This window comes from Bubalus kerabau, chromosome 1, assembly GCF_029407905.1.
Source record: "Bubalus kerabau isolate K-KA32 ecotype Philippines breed swamp buffalo chromosome 1, PCC_UOA_SB_1v2, whole genome shotgun sequence".
Taxonomy (NCBI): Eukaryota; Metazoa; Chordata; class Mammalia; order Artiodactyla; family Bovidae; genus Bubalus; species Bubalus kerabau.
In genome coordinates, this window is record NC_073624.1 from 132,839,326 (window position 1) to 132,849,658 (window position 10,333).

The 10,333-nt window shown below is 45.1% G+C and overlaps 1 long non-coding RNA gene across 1 annotated transcript; it reads right to left on the reverse strand.

The window, feature by feature from the left end:
- Window positions 1–647: 647 nt before the first annotated feature.
- On the reverse strand, window positions 648–9,516 carry LOC129658073 (uncharacterized). Its single transcript, XR_008717255.1, has 4 exons — window positions 9,380–9,516; window positions 8,386–8,485; window positions 6,319–6,455; window positions 648–2,148 (listed from the first exon to the last, which is right to left on the reverse strand). It is a non-coding gene; the product is annotated as an uncharacterized LOC129658073 (long non-coding RNA).
- Between the last annotated feature and the right edge of the window lie 817 nt (window positions 9,517–10,333).

Below are 10,333 nucleotides of genomic sequence, written 5' to 3' on the forward strand. Positions count from 1 at the left end.
CTTCTTTATCTGGCAGAAAATGGTAACTCATCAAACCTGCAGTAGAAGGCAACTCTTCACCTCTCAGTCAATATGATCAACATTAAGCATCCATCAAATGAAGGATTGGGAGTGATAACCTTAAAAAATCCTGCTAGGCAACTGGTTATTGATTCTCTGTTCAGCCTGATGGATGAATGTGCAAAGGCAACAAGTGATTGGAGAAAACACAAACCTGCCTGCCTGCCTGCATTGGGCTGGTTCAGGCAGGAATTCTGGCCAGAAAGCATCATCTCCGGTTTTACCAAAAACGTAATTCCTTCATCCTGATTCATCAGAATTCGATTCTAGCAGGATATCTACTCTTCCTTGCCTTGCCTTTGGATTTTCAGAAAAGCCCAGGGAACAATTTACAATGAAACATAATTACTTTTAGCCTGGCTATTTATATGCTTGGGACTATTTGAAGGATGAAGTTTGTGATTTATACCAAGAAAAAAAAATTGGCATGTTTAATAGTATGAAGGGGCTTGGCAAAAAGGCTTAATTTATTTTTGAGATTAAATTCTTTTCAGGGGCTTTAGAAACATTGATTCATATGAAAATAATAAATGTGCTAATTACAGCTTAATTGTTTCACCTCATTAAGGCAATACCACAAGACCTCTCATTAGCCACATCAACTTCACGGGTGAAAATGATTATAGCTCTTGTGCAAAGACTCCTGGAGTCAATCAGCTGTCATCAGGCTGAGCTACTCTTGACCAGAATCAGAGAGTTAACGATCTTTCTGGCAGCATCCTTCTCCCATCTCCACAGGTGTTCAGTGCCCTAGGTCTTCTGCAGTAACATTTCTAAAGCTCTCCTTGCCCAGTTACCTTAAGAAGGATCGAGTATTAAGTGGGGCTTTATTACAGCACTTGTAACTTTCTGTTACAATGATTTATTCCGGATTGTCTTCTTACTAGACTATAACTTCTAGTCAATAAATTTTCATTGAACAAATTAATGTGTGACTGATGAAAGTTATAAATGACCAACATTGGGACTTCCCTGGTGGTCCAGTGGTTAAGAATCTGCCTTGCAAAGCAGGGGACATGGGTTTGATCCCTGGCTGGGGAACTAAGATCCCACATGCTGCAACTAAACCTGCACACCATGACCACTGAGCCCGAGTGCTCTAAAGCCCACGTGCCACAACTCAAGATGCCGCGTGCTACAAACTAAGACCCGACACAGCCAAATAAGTATAATTTTATTTTAAATGAGCAGTACTGTTTTGCCCATTTCAAAGTAATTAAAATGTAATGAACTAGATCGTAAGCTCCTGACGGACAAAAAATAGATCTTATTGAAATTGGGTTCTGGAGGATAACACAATGGCTGGCACAAAATGGTTGCTAAAAGATAATAAAGAGAAAAATGATGACAATCTCTTAACCTCAAAAGAGCAAGCTCTGATGGGAGAGTTCTGAACTTGGACAAGAACAGATTTGGATGAGAGTCTTTCCAGGTACCACCTGGAGTTACATGTCTCCCACTGGGATCCCCAAAGGGGAATTACCTGTATGAATAAATCCCTTTGACTCAGACCCAGCCTAACTACAGCAAACAGCTGCCCAACAGTCATGAACTGGCTGTCACTGGACGTGTCCAGGGAGAGTCAAGATGTGTCGAAGTCACTGGTCAGGGGTCCCTCCATTCAGAGGATTATGTGAGCATAAAGGCTCCATGGATCATGTTCTCATTTACTGCATTATTCACAGACTGACAACAGAGGACTATCATTATCATCCAATGAGGGTTCAGCATTACCAAAGAAGCAATAAGAATGTTTTCCAGCTCAGAGCATGTAATTCTTATCACAGCAGAGTGGGATACCCAAGCACATAAATCAATTCCTATCTTAATTAGTCAGTGTCTGCTGAACACCTTGAAATTGAAAAGAGACATATAACAAAAGTTATGTAACAAGCTTCCAGCTGCAGCCTGTCCCCTGCCGGCCCCTGAAAATCCTTTTAGTAACTGTATTCTGATGGTTCTGGAGAAGGCAATGGCACTCCACTCCAGTACTCTTGCCTGGAAAATCCCATGGACGGAGGAGCCTGGTGGGCTGCAGTCCATGGGGTCTCTAGGAGTCGGACACGACTGAGCGATCTGTCTCCGAAACTGTGAACAGACAGATGAAGGTAAATAGTTAACAAGAAAACATCTCAAAGCCTCTCCCCCTGCTCAAGGATGTAATTTGACTGAGTGTTGTATATTTACTTGAGTTGACTGAAAGAGAGGAAAAGACACTCATCCAGCACCAGGCAAATCAGCCACCAGAGTGTCGAGAGATGTGATCATTTTACAAACCAGTCTGGCTGGTTTACACTGTGAGCTCAGAAAAAAAAAGAAAAAAAAATTTTTTTTTCTCTTCTCTTTATTCCAAAGTTTTGGAAATGGAAGTAAACTTCATGACTCACTCTTGTTCCTGTTGAACGCTGACATGGAGATGAAGGAATAAAGGAATAAATACAGAAACAGGTGATGAAGGAAAATCAGAAGACTGATGTCTTGTGGGTGGGGGAAAGGAATTAGTCCTCCTGTCTTCCCTCCTTTGTAAACTTAATGCTTTGACAGCGGGCGTGAAGTCTTCCTCAAACCCTTAAGACTTAGCAACATATCTGGAAGATTTGGGGAAGGGGCTTTGTGTGCAGAGAGGAACAGTGTTCATGTTAAGAATATTTCAAATTCTGACATTTGTACTTCATCAGCAAGAAGAAATTTGCTTATGTGATTGTGAAAATACTGTAGGAGGCACCCCATGGAGCGGGGTACGGGCTCAGGTGTGTCCCTGGGAAACTCATGCCACAGAGAGAAAGAGAAACGCATGCAGGAGCAAGAGAGCAAGGAGAGCACAAGCTAATGAAGACAAATGATGAAGGAAGAGGAGTTTGTGCAGAAGGGGGAGAAGAGCGGGAAAAGACACGGATGTAATTCCTTCTCTCTCTCTCTGCCTCTGAATGCTCAGCGACCTTCATTCACTATACCCACCCCCCACCCAATCCCACCCATCCCCGCACCAACAGATGCCCCTCCAAGGTCAGGCCCCAATCCTGTCCCCCTTTTCTCTCACACCCACATCTCATCCATCGATCTCGTTGCTCAAAACCCTTCAGTGACTTCTCTCCTTGAGAATCAGGTCTAAACCCCGTGTGACTTGGCCCCTGGGTGCTTGTCTGTCCTCGTCTCCCACTATGCTCTCAGCCTCCCAGGTCCTGCTCGCCCCTGCCGAAATGTTCTCCACACAGAGTCCTGTGGCACACTCCCCAGCGTGACTCAGGTCCCTGCTCAAATGTCCTCGCTTAGAGAGACGTTACTGACTCATAAAAGGGCAGCTCCTCTCTCCTCCACCCCGTCACCACTTAGCCTGCTAACCAGATTTCGGCTAACACACATCGCTACCTGATATTCTAGTCCACATAGATTCAGTCTGTCTCCTGTACTAGAGCATCAGCTACCCAAGGGCAGGGATGCTTTGCCTGCTGTTGTACCTTCCACACCTCCATCGTATTGGGCACCTGACCAATGTCCTATCAATGCATTTTGAGTGGATGTGTGAATGAATCACTGCAGTATGCACGGCTGCTTCTCTTTTCCTCGGGTTTTATGTCTGAACATCTGCGTGTCACTCTCTTCCCTCTCGTGCCCCACACAATGCCTCCCACTTGGGGAGGTCCAAATGCCCAGGAAGAAAAGCACCTGTTGTCTTAGAGGCTCCTTCTGTGTGCCAGCCACTGAGAACGGCCTTTTGAACTGCTAGCAGTTTCCTAATAATTACTTGGTTAATGAACACGTGTGCTGCTGCTCAGTCACTCAGTTGTGACTCTAGTGAGCCTTGGGACTACCGCCCGCCAGGCTCCTCTGTCCATAGGATTTCCCGGGTAAGAACACTGGAGAGGGTTGCCATTTCCTTATTGGGGATCTTCCTGACCAAGGGATCTAACCTTCATCCCCTGCATTGCAGGCAGATTCTTTACCACTGAGCCTTTGGGGAAGCCCATGACCATGTCTTCTGGCTGCTTTTATTATGAAGTGAGACTGGGTGATGGGCAGCTAGTTCTTGGGGCTGCATTGAGGGGAAAGCTTCTATTAAGAGCTGTGATACCCAGGACTCCTGAAGACCCATCTATCCGTCACACTGTTCACTTTGGTTTCGAATCTAAAGAACCGTTTCTTTACAGTGAACATTTCATAGTTAAAGACTTGCCTCCTCAACCTAAAAAGGCTTTGGGTTGGTGGGTTTCCTCTTGCGAGGGGTTTCCTCATCCCAGGTAGGAAGAGTACCAGCTGGATGATGTCCAGGTTCACAGAGCCTCCCCACTGGCACACCCCGGCTCAGGATTCAGTAGCCCTTCACCACTCTGCCACTTCAGTTTCAGCACTGACGATTTCTCGCTGACAAACCAGTCCCTTGCCTGAGAATCTAATGTGGCTGATAGACCAGGACGGGCCTTGGTTGATTGGACAGTGGGTGGCAGCAGGTGTGCGGAGCTGATACTGACTTTCATTAGCTCTCCTCCAGGCTGTGAAACCCCATGACTTGAAGCTAGTGACACCAAAATGCTTTGAGAATCTCCAAATCCACCCAATCCCTTCTTGAAAGCACTAGAGGGGCCACTGTAACCATCTCCGGTGTGTGTGTGTGTGTGTTCTGAAGTTGTTTTGTTGAAATGGTGACCTTGGTGCTGAACAGTCCCACTCTACTGCTCCCACAGTCCCCGAGTCCTCTGATCATGAGGCATTTTGTGTACACACTGGAGAATTTATACTCACAATGCAACTTGGTGGTGTGGGGGGAAAAAATAATTAAATGTCCATCCCGGTTTGTTGATCATTTGGTTTTGCCCAGTGCCTCTTGACTAAAAATGCTCATGCTCTCAGATGTATTTTCTGCCCCCTTCTTTCTCTAAGACAGTATATGGAGCGGGTGAGGCATACATGCCTCTCATGTGGGAGGGTTTTGGGGAGGCTTAGCAGTGTTCTCTTCTTTGGGGGGTGATGTTTCTTGTCCATCTGGGAGCTGCTGCTGTTTGCAGCTGAAATCTAACTTGTGAATCGGTCTCTATCTGCTTAGCGCCCAGTCTGGACATATCCCTTCTGAAGCTTGGCTGTGCCTCCCGCTGGCCTGGGCATCGAGATAACCTTTCAGAGCCTCCTCATCCCTGCTATTGGGACCTCCACTGCTCACCCCTCTCCCTAAAGGTGCTGTCAGCCATGGGGGTCTCGTATATTGAAGAGGAATAAAATATACCACCCCAAATGTGTCTCTTTGGCATTAAGATTAACTTGAGCTGGTCTTTGTTTGTTTGTTTCTTTTTTGGCCACACTCTGTGGCTTGTACTAACTAGGTTCCTAGTTTCACCACCAGGAATCGAACCCAGACCCTGGACCATGAGATTACAGAGTCCCAACCACCGGACCACCAGGGAATTCCTGAGCTGTTTATTTTTAAGGAACAGCAGGCATAGGAAAATCTCTAAAATGAAAACTTACCTTTTTGTTGTTGTTGTTCAGTCGCTAAGTCGTGTCCGAATCTTTGCGAAGAGATGTTTATATTTCTAAGGGACATCTCCATTTGTAAGATTGTACCGGGAAGAGGAGAATGCCATTCCAGATAATGTTTCCAGTATCTGGAAACTCTCATCAGTGGAGATGACAGCAAAGTAACCTTCATAACTTCCACAGCCCAGTTTACCGTGCTCTGCTTGATAACCTCCCATAACCGGCATCCCCTGCCCTGTACCCCCAGTATCTCCTTTCATCTTTAACTGGAGATGATATTTAAGGTGCTTGGTTCGGGCCATTTCAGGGAAGTATCCAGTACACCTGTTACTAAGCTTCCATTTGTTTTGCTCCTGCTAATCTGTCTTTTTATTTACAGGGACATAGCCTAGAACCTAGAAGGGTAGAGGAAAAATGAAAATTATTTTTCTTCCCCTACAACATACCTCACTGCTGCCGCTGCTGCTGCTGAGTCGCTTCAGTCGTGTCCGAATCTGTGTGACCCCATAGACGGCAGCCCACCAGGCTCTGCCGTCCCTGGGATTCTCCAGGCAAGAACACTGGAGTGGGTTGCCATTTCCTTCTCCAATGCATGAAAGTGAAAAGTGAAAGTGAAGTCGCTCAGTCGTGTCCGACTCTTAGCGACCCCATGGACTGCAGCCTACCAGGCTCCTCCATCCATGGGATTTTCCAGGCAAGAGTACTGGAGTGGGGTGCCATTGCCTTCTCCGAACATACCTCACTAGAACCGAGGAAAGCCCAGACAACGGGTGCCCAAGGCCTGCTCACCTGACCATCCTGTGTGGCAAGTCTGCTTGACTATGGTAGCAGACAGTCTGGTCCAAGGAGGCCTCTTCCTGGGCCTTCTTCTGGAGCCCCAAACCAGAAGAGCAGAGGAGCATCCCTTTCTTCTTCTTCCTTTGGCCCTTCACAGTGGAAAGAAGGGATTGTCTTTTTCTCTTCCTTTGTCATTGTTTTAGTTTGCTAGGTTTGCCATAACAAAGCACCACAAACTGAGTAGCCTAAACAACAGAACATCTATTGCTCCCACTTCTGGGGGCTAGAAGAAGTCTGAGATCAAGGTGTTGGCAGAAGCAGTTCTTTTTGAGAGCTGTGGGGGAAGGGTCTGTCCTCAGCCTCTCTCCTTGGCTTACAGATAACCATCTTCATGCTCCTATGGCCTTGTATAGCTGTCTGCACAGATTTCCTTCTATAAAAGGACACCAGTCATGTTAGATTGGGCTGCCCTGGTGGCTTAGATGGTAAAGAATCTGCCTGTAATGCAGGACATCTGGGTTCAATCCCTGTGTCTGGAAGATCCCCCGTAGCAGGGAATGGCTGCTGCTGCTGCTGTTGCTAAGTCACTTCAGTTGTGTCTGACTCGGTGCGACCCCAGAGACGGCAGCCCACCAGGCTCCCCTGTCCCTGGGATTCTCCAGGCAAGAACACTGGAGTGGGTCGCCATTTCCTCCTCCAATGCATGAAAGTGAAAAGTGAAAGTGAAGTTGCTCAGTTGTGTCCGACTCTTAGTGACCCCATGGACTGCAGTCTACCAGGCTCCTCCATCCATGGGATTTTCCAGGCAAGAGTACTGGAGTGGGTTGCCATTGCCTTCTCCAAGGGAATGGCTACTCACTCCTGTATTCTTGCATGGGAAATCCCAAGGACAGAGGAGCCTGGTGGGGTACAGTCTATGGGGTTGGAAAGAGTGGGACATGACTGAGCCACTCACACATACACATTAGATCAGGGTTCATCCTATTACCTCGTTTTAACATGATTACCTCTGCAAAGATCTTATTTCTAAATAAGATCACATTCTGAGTTATAAACTGGGGTTTAAGGGTTTCAAAATGTGAATTTGGGGGGGGACACAATTCAACTTACAATGGTCATATTCTGCTTCTACCAGAAAGGAATGCAGGTTCTCAAGTCATTCCCACCCAGTAACTGTTATGGATGAATGGATTTGCTTCATTAGACGGATGACTCTATGATCTGAGTCATCCAGGCTTGATGGTTAATATGCCAGTGGATGAGAGGAAGGTATTTTAAAAATCCTCTATTAAAGCTGTAGCCTAGTCGCAACACCATTGCCTTAGTAGTTAATCCTACTTTACATGTCAAAAGCTGAATATTAACTAAGTCTTTCTCTCTGCACCTTTTTCTGTGACATTGTTCATCTTCCCCCAAACATTTCCTTCTTCCAATTTGTGCCTGGATGCTCTGGACCAGCTGGGAGAAGGCCATGCAATTAGAAAGGTAAGAGAACAACCGTTGCCAAGTTTTAAAGCATTATCTCTATTGCAAGAAGCTGATGGGTGATGGCAGTCATCTTTGAAAAGAAGACAGTCATTTTGCTCTTTCATTTGCCAGGCTGATTTTTATGAGTATATACTAAAATCCGTAGATCTTGGTTTGGGCTTCCCTGATGACTCAGTGGGTAAAGGATCTTCCTACGAATGCAGGAGGCACAGGAGATGCAGGTTCTTTCCCTGGGTTGGGAAGATCCCCTGGAGAAAATGTGGCAACCCACTCCAGTATTCTTGCTTGGAAAATCCCATGGATGGAGGAGCCTGGTGGGCTATAGTCCAAAGGGTTCCAAAGAGTTGAACACAACTGAGTGACTAAGTACACACACACACACACACACACACAGATCTTTGTTTACAATAATATTAATTGAAGAGAGAATCTGATATTCAGGATGGGGAGAGGTAGCTATGAAATCAGAAAAAAAAAAAAGTAACTTGAGGGAGAAATCGATTGAGGAGTTAAAGAAATAAGCTCAGCTTAAGACAAAACTTTAAAAGCAAATAGAGACCAAAGATGAGGTAGTTGGATATCTTTCCTTACCATCTTCTCCCCTGCATCCCCACTTCCTCAATTCTCTCTTCTTTCTTCCCTGACGCTTCTCTCAGCTTGATTTTCCTTCTACAGAGCCTTTCTTCAGGCCCTAGAACCAAGGATGGAAATGATTAGTACTTAGATGAACTACCTATGAGTTAAAAGTTTTTTTTTTTTTAATGCATCAATGCAGAGAGCTAACTAAAATTTGCATTGCTTTTTGTTTCCATTTTAATTTTAAAAATAACATGATACCATCAAAAGAAAACTTTTGCTCATATTCCTACTACTTTAAAACACCTAATTTCATTTTTCTGCAACACCTTCCTGGTATGCCTGTCTGCAGAAAAATTGCTGTAAAATAGTCAGGCTGGGCCACATACCAGATATATTTTCCAATTCTTTCACTTAACAGCATATCACAAATATTTCCCATGTGATATCTTAATAATCACAACTGACATGCCATAACATCATAGTAAATCATGATCATTGTTTAGTATTTGCATAATGTCACAACACACTGGTTTCTCTTAATTAACCATTTTTCTTTGCGGCACAATTTGACAATATCCAGTTCTGCAGTTTAACAACAATCATTGAACATCCTGGCTCTTTTTCTCACTGAATTGGTGGTTTTAGGGCACATTCCTTGCAGTGCTATTCTGGGATCAATGATTAAAAACACTTGCATGCCTTTTGATATGTATTTACATCATGTATTTAATTAGAAAATGAATGCTGAGTTTTCCAAACTGCCACACAAAGTTGAATCAGCTTTCTGGTTTTAAAATATGTATTGGCTATTCTGTATTATGTTCATACTATGTAAATGTATACTTCTGTGTACAGATAAGCCAAATTTATCAGTCTTCTTATGAAGAGTGTATTCTTAGCAGTGGAGAGGTATAATATTATGCACGAGGGTAGGATTCCTATTCTCCTCCATCCCCTTTCAGTTCCTGGGACACTCTCAGCCTACTGAGAACACCAGTGAGCGCACCTCGCTGGGTTCTGGTTGCAGGGAAGGAGAGGTGGTTCACTAACGCCTTTTTCCAGAATATTCCTGTAGGCGGAAGGAGTAGGAAGTGTTGTCAAGGCCTGAGAAACAGGACCCAGCTGCTTCTCAGAGCTCTGTAAGAAGCGGGGAGGTTGCCTTGTGGGCTGCTGTCTCTCCTCTTTCAGGTGAAGCCACAATTTAAATATCTCTGGAGGAACAGAGATTTGATTTCCTCACTATAGCCTGCTGCCAACTCTCAGCAGCTGGCAGGGCTGCCAACGAATGCATCCAGAGATGGATTTAAAAGAGAAGGAAGACGGAAATGGCTCTTTCTTGCTGGCCTGCCTGCCTTTCTTTTTTATCTTTCTCTTTCCTTTCTGAACCATTAAAAACAAAAAATCCGAACATTGTGCCTCAGAACAAGATGTGTAGCTTTATAAGGAGCAAAGATCAAGTTCCAGCTTCCAGGCCCCTCCCTGGAGCTACGTGTTGGCAGCCTGCTCTCTTCTAGCCTCTACCAACTAAGATTAACTTAACCTGGAAGCCGGAGTAGGAGCCAGGGAGGGATGGAGGCAGGGGCTGGCCTCACAGGATGGCTTCTGTTTTCTAATCAGCTGTGGAAGGAAAATTCTATTGTTTATCCTGAAGTGGTAGGTGGTGAGGCTGGGCTTGGCTTGAAGCTGGGCTTGACTCTGTTAAAGAAGTGGCCGTGTCTTTTTTAAACAATTCTTTTCCCTTATGGTTTATCACAGGGTATTGGTATATGGTTCCCTGCGCTATACAGTAAGACCTCGTTGTTCATCCATCCTGTGTATAACAGTGTGTATCTGCTAACCCCAACCTCCTAATCTTTGCCTCCCACCTCCTGCTCCCCCTTGGCAACCACAAGTCTGTTCTCTGTGTATGTGAGTCTGTTCCATAGATATGTTCATTTGGGCCATATTTTAGATTCCACAT